This window comes from Lissotriton helveticus, chromosome 3_1 (genome assembly GCF_964261635.1).
Source record: "Lissotriton helveticus chromosome 3_1, aLisHel1.1, whole genome shotgun sequence".
In the NCBI taxonomy this organism is placed as follows: domain Eukaryota; kingdom Metazoa; phylum Chordata; class Amphibia; order Caudata; family Salamandridae; genus Lissotriton; species Lissotriton helveticus.
This window is the reverse complement of record NC_136061.1, coordinates 425,275,896-425,290,440: the sequence shown is the minus strand read 5'-3', so window position 1 is coordinate 425,290,440 and position 14,545 is coordinate 425,275,896.

The window sequence follows — 14,545 nt, the reverse complement described above, 5'->3', positions numbered from 1 at the left end:
ATCCAGAACGCCTCCGCCAGGTTAGTCCTCAACCTACTGCGCCACTGTCACATCACCCAAAACCTGCGGACATTACACTGGCTCCCCGTTGAGAAGAGAATAGCCTTCAAACTACTCACCCACCCCCACAACACCGGACCTGCCTTAATGAACCACCGCCTCTTGTTCCACACATCCTAAAGATCCCTCTCTCAGCCCAGCTCTCCCTTGCTATGGTACCACGCATCAAGAAGACCAGAAAAGGAGGGCATTCCTTTTCCTTCCTTGCGGCCAAGGCTTGGTACAGCTTCCCTCTCCACCTCCACAGACAGCAGCACTCCCCAGGTTCTTAAAGGACCTCAAGACCTGGCTCTTCGACTAATCTCCAGGAACATCCAGGAGCCTGAGAGCGCCCCCTGCCACAGCTCCCTGAGACCCTTTCGGGAGAGCAGTTGTGCTTAACAAACCCTTGATTGATTGATTGATTGATTGATCATACTCCACTTCTTTGAACATCTCTAAAGTTTGGAACTCTCTTCCAGATCATCTCCACCATGAAACAGTTTTTAAGCTACTCTGCAAAAACCTGAAAACACAGCTATTTAAACAGGTTTATTCCTGCTTTTCAATTTAGCATTCCTTTTGATTTGCAGATACTGCTCTACATATGTGTCTACTAAGCGCCAAAAAATCTCTGTTGATCATGCACTCGACTAAGTATGATTAATATAAAAGTTACACACACCAAAGTTCAAGAAGTGGTAAAAAGTGACTGGACCTCAATTATGGTGTGCGATACACGCACACAAACCTACGCACAATAAGTGAAGCTGGCTAAGCATGGGGATATATAGGTATACCTGTGTCTCCTCTAAACGTTCTTCTGAGTCCATCATTCGACCACCAAAGATGGAAACCTCTAATTAAAAAGGGTATACTGGCAAGGGAGGTGTAGAAAGAAGTAGCACCCTCTTGCTCTGTGCAAGATGCTGTTTGCGCTGATTTAACAGTGTGGGACAAACACCCAACACTAAAAAACAGTGCCAATGGTGCATAGTAACCCACTCCTCCACTCGCAGTACTCCGCTTAGCTTGGCAGAGTTTTTTAGTCACTTCACAGAGTTCCAGCATAGGGTAACTCCTCGCCAAGCTTAGATGAAAGGCTACATATCACATCTCTGCACAATGATGCATGCTTTGGGTCAAGGGCTGCTAAGCTAAAGCAGGGTGATATGTGAGTGTGGGTAAGCTGTGTGTCACACATGCAGCATAAGGACCATCAATGAGAGTATGCACCCAGGCAGCAGTTGGTGGTAACAGAAATGCAAAGAGGAGAGCACACAACAGCCTTTGGGTCACAATTTGATAGGCTGAGTTAATCCTGCACTACAGCCTGTAAAACATTGTGTAGGTGGTGATCCTAACAGAGAGTGAACTACACCCTGGCCTGACCCCGTGGACCTTTATAGCCTACTAGTCATGTCTCTATGGAAGCAGTGGAACAGCTCACTCCCCAGCCTGCATAAATGTTGGTATTAAAGATTTGGTGTTAGTGGGTGTGCACCCTGAATATCAACCCCAGAATGTGGATGGGACAAATATTGAAAAAATATATCAATGGGTAAGCATGTCTCAATGTTCTAAACCTAACTCCACATGCATGTACCTTCTTGGCACCAATATCTTCAAGAGATGTAGATGTGGATTTAGGAATATTAAAGCTATACTTCTCTATATGCACTTACCCTCTCAATGTTTTGTCTCCCAATGTTCTGTTCCTGATTTTATCGTACCATGATATCCTGGGGATCGGTATTTAATAGTACAATTGTGAGAGTGGATAGCAATATCGAATGGCCAGGTGATCACTATGTGCAAATTAGATGTTTTATAAAATAGTTTTATGAAATTAAGATCTAGTCAATGTGAAAAGTTTTACAGTACTGCAATCTGTATGCAGCATCCAGGCAACTTGCTAATTCCACTGAAAGAATGGTGAAAAAGGTTTACAAATTGATGAAGGAATTTAAAAATTAATTTAGATGCTTTAGGTAGCTTGAATTACAGGCCTATTAGGGAAGTTACTATTTTAATGAATGCACTTGAGCTTAAGAACAGAAATATCTGAATTCATACATAAACTGGTGCAGTACAAGGAAATGTGACAGGGATGCACAACAAGAAGCTGTGAATCAATTTAAACTTCATTTGGGAAAAGTGTAAAGCTGGCTGTGAAATAGCACAGGTTTTCTACTAGGCTGCAACGAGGTATTTAAAAGATATATCAATGAATAACACTTTTGCAGGAACAGGAAGTGACTCGTGACTTTGGTGGAATGAGAGATCAACTAATGAGGTATCAATTAATTCTTCAACACTATGATAAGCATGGTTAGCAGTCAAGTAGAAATTCCATGTTGCAATTGGGAAAGTCCATTGCTATGTCAGTATGGAGTCAGGTGCATGTATGATGGAAATAGTAATGATGGAGTACTAATGTAGTATTGAGATGTGTGTGGCAAAGAAAGAGGTAGCAGGAAAAGGCACTAATTGAAGACGTGGTTGATAAAATAGGTGTGAGGTCAGAGGGTGACAAATAAATAATGAAATAGTGACATTTGTTGAAAGTTATGCTGATTCGTGCAAAACGAATGTGGGAAGGAATTGTGAGAAAGCTTATGATACGTAATTTGAGTACACAACTTGGTTATCCTATGTGGTGATCACTTACAGTGCAAATACTAAATTAAGATTTTAGTTAGATTGGAGAAATATATGAATGAATCTATTTTATTAGATAGCTTTCCTTTACTCTATATTAATGTGTTGTAACTGATTTTGACAGAGGCAACTTGATTAACATAAAAATAAAATTAGTATCTGCTTACTGTCAGATTCCTCTTCAGACAATTTCTAAGGGTCAAATTGCTTTCATTATAATAATAGAATTTGCATTAATGCTGTTTGGTGTAGCTGTTCGGTTTAGCTTCAGCGACTTCGATCCTCCAGAGAAAGATGGCTACTGCAAAGGTGCAAATACTTTCGAGACCACATTTTGGTTTTGGAAGAGCATGACATTACCTTGGAGTGAATGTTTTGTTCGCCAAAAATGTAATGTTGGGATGAAAGAGAATTCAGTCCTAAATCTTTCCCTGACTCAACACACACAGGATGCATCTGTACCTATAGACTGTTTGATCATTGACCTTAATGGGTATAGCACTGGTAAAACCTTGGAATGTCCGTCATATTATGGCAACATTTTCAATCTCATATTAAGTGTGCTTTTTCCTGCCAGAACAGTCATGCTCAGAACTTTTTTGGACAGACAGGCAAAACCAATTAATGCCTCTACAAACTTGAGAGAAATTTCCAAGTGTGTTAGCAGCATTGATTTTACATTTGTGCCAAAAGCAAACCTTGGTTTGGGATTTTGTCTTCAATAATGAAACAAATGCTAGTCAGTCTGTCATGCCACAATGGCATGGCATGGGATGCTGCTCTGAACTTATTGTTTACACTGAAAAGAGCTCTCGCCCTGTCGGCGGGTGCTGTTTGTGAAAAATCCAGACATATTTACAAAGAACTTGTATATCAGCATACTGAGGAGAAACATTGTCCTGCCAAAATATTGTGGCTAGGATATTGATGACTACAAATTCATAATAGTAAGCATGGAGAGGTAAGTATAGATTTACTATTCTAAACCCCTACGTAGAGGTTCCATGACGGTATACATAGCTTAAAAATGCAATATTCTGATTGAGTACCCTTGTGATTTGGTGAAAGGGCTGCAATCGTGGAAGCAGAGGTGGTACACCAGAGACATGGTGGCCTGCAATCTGAGTCCTATGGAAGCTCATTCAAGGTGCTCCCCTCGATACCCAGTGAACATTCGATGCTACAATGAAGTCTGCCTCTGCCGAATGAGCGTCACTCTACACAGAAGCACATCTGCAAACCAGAAGGTCTAGAATCCATCCGAAGAAAACAATGGGTCACTAATAACTAGGAGGTGTTAACCTGGGCAACAGAAAAAATGGTAGGCCTCCCCCAAAACTAAGTGGTAGGTGTTCACAAAAATGATGAGCCGTGAAGAATGGGCCCAGTCCTTCCAAAAGATCGAACTTGAATGCTCAGTATCTGGCCTCAGTCAGGGGGGGACGGTCAATTCACAGCTAACAAAGCACTGCAAGAAAATAAGTAAAATGACGTTATTACTAAACAAGGCCATGCAGTAACAATTTTGGGGCAATAATGATAACACACTCGCCAGAAATACGCAATAAGAAGATCGTATAGAAAACTGCTTTATGCAAAAAGGCAGGAGAAAGAGGCCAACAAATGGACACAAATACACAAGATCATAAGGTCCATTAACCCGAAAAAGTTATGGGAATGGAATAATGGGATTGAATGCACAGCTCCCCAAAAAGGGGGTTCAAACATCTCTGCAGCACAATCGGGGTCCCACATAAACAACATCTTCGATGGCCCGGCACCAACTACTTAAAAGACAAAATGTTAGCAAACAGGTATGTAAGCAAACGCTAAACATATTGGCAACCCAAATTGAAAAAGTGTTTGGGTCACTGGCTGCAAATAGCGCATCCAGACATAATGGCATTCCAGCAGCCATATTTAAACGATCAGAAAAAAAATGGACCAAGGTGAGAACATCTGTTTTCAAATCTTACCTCCTAGGCAAATCAGTCCTGGAAAACTGGAGATGCTCAATCTAAGCACCAATTCACAAAAAGGATATCGCATCAAATCCGGAGAACTACAGGATGATAATCTGGACACTGAAGAAAAATGTTATGCAAATATTTTAAACAACGAATTAGAAAAATGGGCTGTAGGAAAAAGCTGATTCCACCATGCCAGGTGGGCTTTAGAAAAGGGTGACAAATCTAAGGTTATTGAGCACGATGGTGCTCTTTCATTTGTAGAGGTGCAACATATTCACAAGTAGCCAGCACCTACATTTTTATTTTGTCGTATTATGTGCCATGTAAAGAAACTAAACATGACAGTTGTATTTTGAATAATGTAACTCAGCATTTGTTTGCAATCAACTAACAAAGTTGCTCATTCATAATGTAATGCATAGATTTAAACGTGCACCAGAATAAAGTTGCACACGGATGTTGTAACTTGAGTTTAAATGTGTAGGCTTTCATCAGCTTATAATGATTTGCGCATTCGATATGTTTATGTAACATGGTGGTTTAGGAATGCTTAAGTATCATTTATATGCATTTTCAAAGGGCCTATGTGCCTCACTCTTATGTTGGCCGATTTCTGTAGGCCTGAAATGTATTCTCCATGACAGCTCTTATAGAGGGGTAAAAGCTGAATTTCATGTGCATGTTGAATTTGTACTGTTCTCACGTTTCTGTTACAGGTGGAGAAAATCGTTAGTTAGAATAATGCCTTTTGTTTTAGGAGTTAGGTCGGGGAGGAGAGGATACTTTTATGCAAAGAATGCTGATAATTGGGAGTCATTGTTCTTTCTCACTGAAGGAGGCCTGGATATCAATGTAATTGAGCCAGAAGTAACCCAGGGTGCAGACCTCTGCTTCGCCCGTGGAGTGTGCAGAGTTTTGCCTCCTCCACGTTCTGCAGAGAATGCGGAAAAGGCAAATCTCCGCACAATCGCAGGGGAGCGGAGTTGGCCAGCCCCGCTCCCACCTCCCCCATATTAACAATTAATTCTACATGACTTAAAATTAAATTAAAACTACTTACCTGGCATGCTGCGTCCCCAGGCTGCCCTCCTTCTCCTCTTCCTCGCCGCCTGGGTAATTCTTTGGGAAAACTGCGCGGGCACGCATGCGCAGTTTTCTCAACGAATTACCCAGACTGCAAGGAAGAGGAGGAGGGCTGCCCGGGGATGCCACATGCCAGGTAAGTGATTTTAATTTAGTTTTAAGTCATGTAGAAATAATTGCTAATATAAGGAGGGTGGAGGCGGCTGGCGTAGGGTAGCTTGGTGGAGTTCTACAGAGTTTGTTTGCAACTCCTTAGCCCTGCTATGCCCACTACGCCCGGAGTTAGCCAGGAGCTGGGAGTATCAAAACTAAATGGAAAATCACCTATGAAAAGTGCCCTGCTGTGGGGATGTTTTGTGTTTTGCATTTTGAATTAAGGACAGTGCCCCGGGGGTTGAGTCAGGAGAAGGGGTGAGGAGATCGATGGAGAGGGAAGGAGCATCTTAAAACGAGCTCTGTAGCTTTGGCTACTTGACCCATACAACATGAGTGCACTTCTTATGAAGTCTTCACGTGCTGACACCTTTTTCCTGATCTTCTCTGGTGAATGCTAAGTAGGTATGTCACGGTAGTAGCAGTATAGGGATAGACTAATGCTTTTTACTTACTAACCCCAAATGAAGACTAATCTTGACATTGGGGCAATCATTGCCTGCGTTCTGGATCTGGAATTTGTCATCCTTTTAATGCTTGTATTAGTTCCATTGTACTTCTACAACCTCGTATCGAGGTGTCTGTATGTCCAGTTATTTTTGGCTTTGTAATAAACCCACTAACTTGGAATTCGAAGTCTGTGATTCTTCAGGTTCATGGTTCTTTAAAGTTCTTAGTTTGCCTTGATAAGATATTTCTCCCCTCTACACTTCTCAGCAGTTAATAAAGGTCCATTGACCAAGGTTTCCAGAGTAAATTGAAAGAGAGGGATTCAACCTTTTCTGTTGGTAGCAAGAGGACGGTTACCTCTGCAGTGTGGGGATAATTCAGAAAGTTAGGGAAAGTTAGTCATAGAGTCCCAAAGAGCCCAAAGGATGAAAGCCCAGAGGATCGAGAGCGGGGACAATTGGCTTTGGCGGAGACCGACGGAGAGTGACGGTGCTGCGATAACAGCGATTCACAGTGGAGTGAGTATGAATTGGGATGTGTGTGTTAGATTGCGGTGATGATTTGATTGTGTGATGTCTTGCAGAGTTGGGATAAGAGTCGAGGGATTGTGGTTTCTGACCAAAAGTGCTCTCTCCAGGTGATGCGATTTGTTTTGGATTTGATGTCAGGCTCGACGAGTAGCCTAAGATCCCGGGATAGATTTGTGAAGTAGAAGACACCAGTGCTGTAACTGTCTGGCCAGTGATTGTGGGAGTCGTGAAGCGCTATCGACAACAGACTGGTGATAGGGAAACATGTGTGGGAGTGCTTGATTGAGTCGTGTGGGAAGCTAGTGCACAAGGGCAGACCACAGCAAGTTGAGTGGCCAACGCAGGTCATGGGTCACTGTGTGTGAATGGGTTTGAGCGAGTGGATCCTATCGATTTATTTATGACTGTCTGGCCATTGGTGGGCAGATGGTCAGAGGTGACTGGTCATTTCGTGGACAGACAGTTGTCAGCAGTGAGGCAGACAATTACTTGTGAGACTGTCCGGTCGTTTCGTGGATAGACAGTTGGATATGTGACTGTCCGGTCGTTTGGTGGGCAGACAGTTACTTGATTCTATGAGTGAGGTGCATGAATGTGTGAGGAAGAGATTGTGAAGGAGGGTGAACTGCTTTGTGAGGAGGAAGAAGTGACGTCACAGTGCAGGGAAAGGTCATTGATGTAAAGTCGCACTGGATTGGTGGATTGTCATCCGAAAGGGGAAATGAAATCCTCTTGAGAGTAAAGAATTTGATTCAATCATGTGATACTTTAGGGTGTTAAGAGATCTTTGTAGGGGAGATAGAGAAGTAGTAACTAAAGTGGGCGAGGAAGCCCCACATTACATGGTCACAAATGAAGGACTTTATACCATAGTTTACATGTAAAAAAACAAATGATGCCATGGACACCAATATCGCACTTTTAATACTAGGTAGGGTAGCTTAATAGGTTCGTTTGGGACAGGCTAGTGATCTATTTATTCCGCTCTCTCTTGCCTTACCAGGGTGTGACGTGAATATAAACTGAGGCATTCGTGTAAAGAATCCATACAACACGAAGCCCTGTTCCCCCCCTTTCACCAAAAATAATAAATAAGAGAAGCAACATTGGAATAATGCACAGTGACTAATATGAAAAAATAGGTGAGCCATGTTTGAGAGTTTTTTACTCATGTGGCATTATATAACGACTAACACAGTATCTAAAAAGTTTCGTGTATTGCTGTTTTTAGTTTCCCCTGACGGAATAAGAGAGTTTACAAGGACACATATAATTTGAAGGCCAAGATAACGGTAAATAGGTGGTTGTGTTGACTACTATTAGTGGCAGTTAGTGGTTTGGGACTGTTAGTTTCTCTATTAAAACACGACACATGGTGCTTTATATTATATTTGAAAGTTGAAATGCACGATGTTGATACATGTTTTGGAGTAATGGCACTTTGGGTGTGATTTCTTGGTAATCTGACCACTCCGAGGCTATTTTGGTATTCTAAATATGTATATATGTAAATATTGAATATTGAACCCTGATCTCTGTACATATTTACCGAAAGGATGTATATAGTTACATATGATTTCTTTGATTCTGTAGACGGAATATTATGTTAGCCCGAGTCCTGATGAGGCCCATAATGTGAGGGCTGAAACGCGTCGACATTATGTTCAAAGAAGACACCAGCCAAAATATTTTGAGTTGTAAAGAAAATACATTTTTGTTGGCAAGGGGTAAAGGACTAAAGGCAGGTCTAAAAAAGATATAGACTTGTTATACCCTTTGTTTGTAGGTCTGGTTGATCTTACTCGAGAAGGAATGCTGAGTCTTAACATGTAGTAAGCATCCTTTAGAAAGAAATTGGGCTACAACGGTTGAAAAAGAAATGTCAACAGATCAATGTATGTATAACAGTTTGTATATATTTATGTAAAAAGTGATTTGTGTGTATATATATATGTTTGTTCGTGTATACGTAGAAAAGGGGCGTAAAAAATATATTAGCCCAACTTTCAATAATTTTTCAATTAAATTGAATAAGTAAATAAGTAAAATAAATACATTGTGTGTTCTGTTCGGAGCTGGGAAGCCTCACAAAAAACAAATATAAGAATTTATGTTGTTCTAGACAATACATTTGTCAAAGGATGGGATAATTAAGCTACCCTACCTAGTATTAAAAGTGCGATATTGGTGTCCATGGCATAATTTGTTTTTTTACATGTTACTTTATTTACCCAGATGCCATTGGTTTACCGGGTTCACCCTTATTTTTTGAATATTTATACCATAGTTTGGCTTTAAAATTGGCATACGATTACCAAAAAGGTGGTAGCTTTATCTTTCCCAGATTATTGTCATTTAGATTAGAGGTGCTGTATCAGCTGTGGGCAGTGATGGCCCCTCCGTCTAGACCAACACAGTTCAAGGCATTGGATGCATGGATGAGAGCAGCACAGACAAAAGGGACGGAGCAAAGTCAAGGAAGGATGAAAAAGGCGATGAAGTTGTATCAAGATGCGCATTGGGACTCACAGTTGAAGAAGTGGAGAGTAGACACCATTGAGTGAGAGAGACTATTCCCACTGTTAGTGAAAACAGGAGATGCTCAGAAGAGGAAGGAAGAGGGCGATAGTGACACAGATGACAGCTTGTTAGATAGGTTGCTAGCAGAGCATCCGCCTCCATACAATCCAAGGTCAGAGGAGGAAGACGAGCGCTTAAGGAGGGAATATGAGTACCGCAGGTGAGCCCTAGTGCATGAGTAGTGGGAAAGATTTCAACAGGAATGGTAGGAATAGGAATGCAAGCATCGAGAGATACAGAAGTGAGTGGAGTGCACGCTGCTACATGGTTACCGGAAGCCCTCACTGTGCCTGTCACCATTGGTCCCATAGTGTCGGTGTATGACCCAAGTCAGACAAAACATAGAGGTCAAACGCAGTCAGTAGTAGGAGAAGGCATCAGTTCTGGAGGAAATGCTGTGGTGAGCGAAGGTGGTCCCTTTTGAGACCTGTGGAGGCTAGTACTCTATTGCCAGCCACTGCAGACTCATCTAGAGGGCACATTGAACCTAGAGCGGTAAGATCAGTGTCATAAGCAGACTCGCGCTCTGACTTCAGGATGTGGGAAGCCCCAGTTAGAGGTCACATGGGGAGGTGAAAGGAAGAGGAGTTGATCAAGGAGCGTCCGGGGGTCAAAATGTTCCACAAAATATAGCTTAAGAGAGTCACCACGGAAATCAGAGCAATGAAGGTGGAGAACTGAGTAGTGCCTCAAGTCAGGGAATTATTAAAGCTGCTATAAGGGCCAAAGTGCTAGATGTAGTGAGGTTAAAGGCAGAAGCTGATGACAGGATAAGTGCTTGAGGGTTGAGATCCCCAGGCCCGTAGAGCTCTGGTGAGGGGCCCCATGCATGTCCCCTCCCAGGGGTCTTTAAATATTATTAAACTCTGTGTTGAAACCTGGTGGGGTTGAAGTCTTTGGCAGTGGAGCTTCACACGCTCAATTTCTCTGCTGGGGCGGTCAAATGTCAATTCATTCTCCCTGCGATATATGAGGCCCGTTGTATGTTTTGCACAATCTAAGACTTATTTTGTTCCTGGTCGCAAGCCCTAGCCACCTGGAGCTTAGTGGGCTCTAGGTGGCACACCTGGCAGGAAGCTGGTTACACTTGTTCCCTGTGCCAGCCTTTCTCCCTCTACTTGTCCTCTGAGGCTTTTCTCCTTCTGTGTGGGTGCAGAAGTCCAGTTCTTTCCCCAACTTTGGTGTTTTAAGGAGACTAGCTTCACTGGTCCTGGGGAAAAGATCCACTGTTCCTGTGGTCAACTGTAGGCAGAGTCCTTAGTCCATGAGGGTGTCAGGGGGCTTGTCATTCCAGTTCTCTGAGGTGCTGCCACTGTCCAGTTCCAGTGCCCAGATAAAAAAAAGTACTAGCTCTCTCTTGTTGTCAGGGGGTTTGTCATTCCAGTTCTCTGAGGTGCTAACACTGTCCAGGTCCAGTGCCCAGCTAAAAAAAGCACTAGCTCTCTCTTGCACAAGAGTTTTTGAGTGGATGTGGAAAGTACTAGAAGCCAGGCATCACTGGCCAAATCTAGGGTGCCACATCACCTCTCCACCCCTGTCCCAACCCTCCGGCACAGAATGTAAGGACAATTTAAGATGAGGCAATCCAGAAATAACTTGTCACGTGTCTTCTGAGGAACCTCAGTTCCACCCCTTGCTGACATCACTGCCAGGGTATTTACCAACAAACATTCAAAGAGGAGCGCCCTCCTGTGTTGACTGCAGGAGTCTGGAATTCCTTCCAACCCAGTGGACCTGGGCTGTCCCAACGCTGGTACAGTGTGACAGCTACTTAACAGATGCAGATTTTCTTCTCCACCCCTTACTCATCAAGAGCTGAGTGAAGCATATTGCTTACTTTGTGTGGGTAGGAATTCATTTGTTCCTTCTGCTGGACAGCAATGTTATTAACTTGGCCCAGCAGGGTGACAAAAGACCTGGGCAACCTAGCTAAGGCAACTTTCCCCATATGTGTATGATAAAATGTCAATGAAGACAAACCAATAAACCATACTGACTTTACCTGTGAATGTCCACTAATATTATAAGGCCTACCCTGGTCAAAATTTAACCCTGCAAAGTCCCTTCTGCAGCAGGCTACCTGGGTGCAGGTACTGGGCTGCGCATGGCTGTGGTCTCACATGTGCAGCCTTCACACATGTGAACATGAGTGTGTGCATGTGTCCACGTGTTACCAATCAAGTACCCCTTACCCTTGCTGCAGCACAACAACCTTGTCTTAAAAGGCAGAGACTGCAGGAAACATGCGCAGTCTTTTTGCAATGTGTTTACCGTGAGTGAGTCACCAGTTGTGAGGTTCACCCACAGTGAAACACCTAAAACCAGATGACTAAAAAGTGAAAAATCTGAGCAGGTTAAATGGGCAGAACCCTTTTCACTACAGCATAGTACAGATTATGTGATTTTATCAGCGGTTGATAATCTGAAATGGGATGGTGATGGGCACCAGTCTCTGCACTAATATTACTCGATCTGTCCACTGCCTTGTACATAGTCAACCACAATAGTGTGGTCAACTGTATGCAGGATGCTGGACCCCAAGGACCTTCCCCTCCCCTGAACTGGATGAAATCTTTTTCGAAGATCGAGTTGGATCAGTGTTATCTAAATGCATCTATATGTTAAAGATGATAAGGAAACATTCCTTTCTTGCCTTTGGAAGTCCAAAGATGGTAATTAGGCCCTCTATCTTATTTAGGCTAGATTCTTCCAACTCTTCTTAGGACTCCCAAATGACTTATTTCACAGACTGTAAGTAGGTCAGAAAATATATATATATTCAAATTTCCTAAAACCACCCACTCTACTCCTCTTTTGCAGCAACTTTGTTGATTTCCTGTAAAACAGAGAATCTAAATTAAAACCTGTGCCTCACAAACAAGGCTTTAAGGGGAATGGCACCCCACTGTGTGGCCAGAAAGATCAAATAGTACACCCTTCACACTTTTTTAGGGTCATCATCCGTCAGCCCCACCCTGTTCAATGTCTACATGACACCGCTCGCACCCATCGTCAGATCGGAAGGACTAAACATCGTATTGTATGCAGGTGACACCCATCTCATTCTCTCCCTATCCAACAGTTGCAACAACACCCAACTCATCACCTCCCTACCCAATGAACCCAACATCTCCAGACTCAACTTTCAGGAAGGAATGGAGGCAGTCGCCAGGTGGATGAAGAACAGCTGCCTACAACTAAACAAGGACAAGACCAAAGTAATTATCATGGTCCCACAATTGAACGCCTGGAACGACACCTGGTGGCCCCCACCCTCGAGAACCCCCCCACCCCCACTGACCACGCATGCAACCTTGGAATCAGCATGGACTCCCAACTCAAAATGGACTGCCAAATCAACACCATCACTTCTTCCTGTTTCCACACCCCCCGCCTCTTTGAAAGACCTTCAACTGGATCCCCCTCGAACACAGGAAACCCGTCACCCATGCCCTCATCAGCAGCAGTCTGGACTATGGCAATGCACTCTATGTCGGGATAAACAAAAACCTCACCCGCGAACTCCGGAGCATCCAGAACGCCTCCGCCAGGTTAGTCCTCAACCTACTGCGCCACTGTCACATCACCCAAAACCTGCGGACATTACACTGGCTCCCCGTTGAGAAGAGAATAGCCTTCAAACTACTCACCCACCCCCACAACACCGGACCTGCCTTAATGAACCACCGCCTCTTGTTCCACACATCCTAAAGATCCCTCTCTCAGCCCAGCTCTCCCTTGCTATGGTACCACGCATCAAGAAGACCAGAAAAGGAGGGCATTCCTTTTCCTTCCTTGCGGCCAAGGCTTGGTACAGCTTCCCTCTCCACCTCCACAGACAGCAGCACTCCCCAGGTTCTTAAAGGACCTCAAGACCTGGCTCTTCGACTAATCTCCAGGAACATCCAGGAGCCTGAGAGCGCCCCCTGCCACAGCTCCCTGAGACCCTTTCGGGAGAGCAGTTGTGCTTAACAAACCCTTGATTGATTGATTGATTGATTGATCATACTCCACTTCTTTGAACATCTCTAAAGTTTGGAACTCTCTTCCAGATCATCTCCACCATGAAACAGTTTTTAAGCTACTCTGCAAAAACCTGAAAACACAGCTATTTAAACAGGTTTATTCCTGCTTTTCAATTTAGCATTCCTTTTGATTTGCAGATACTGCTCTACATATGTGTCTACTAAGCGCCAAAAAATCTCTGTTGATCATGCACTCGACTAAGTATGATTAATATAAAAGTTACACACACCAAAGTTCAAGAAGTGGTAAAAAGTGACTGGACCTCAATTATGGTGTGCGATACACGCACACAAACCTACGCACAATAAGTGAAGCTGGCTAAGCATGGGGATATATAGGTATACCTGTGTCTCCTCTAAACGTTCTTCTGAGTCCATCATTCGACCACCAAAGATGGAAACCTCTAATTAAAAAGGGTATACTGGCAAGGGAGGTGTAGAAAGAAGTAGCACCCTCTTGCTCTGTGCAAGATGCTGTTTGCGCTGATTTAACAGTGTGGGACAAACACCCAACACTAAAAAACAGTGCCAATGGTGCATAGTAACCCACTCCTCCACTCGCAGTACTCCGCTTAGCTTGGCAGAGTTTTTTAGTCACTTCACAGAGTTCCAGCATAGGGTAACTCCTCGCCAAGCTTAGATGAAAGGCTACATATCACATCTCTGCACAATGATGCATGCTTTGGGTCAAGGGCTGCTAAGCTAAAGCAGGGTGATATGTGAGTGTGGGTAAGCTGTGTGTCACACATGCAGCATAAGGACCATCAATGAGAGTATGCACCCAGGCAGCAGTTGGTGGTAACAGAAATGCAAAGAGGAGAGCACACAACAGCCTTTGGGTCACAATTTGATAGGCTGAGTTAATCCTGCACTACAGCCTGTAAAACATTGTGTAGGTGGTGATCCTAACAGAGAGTGAACTACACCCTGGCCTGACCCCGTGGACCTTTCATAGCCTACTAGTCATGTCTCTATGGAAGCAGTGGAACAGCTCACTCCCCAGCCTGCATAAATGTTGGTATTAAAGATTTGGTGTTAGTGGGTGTGCACCCTG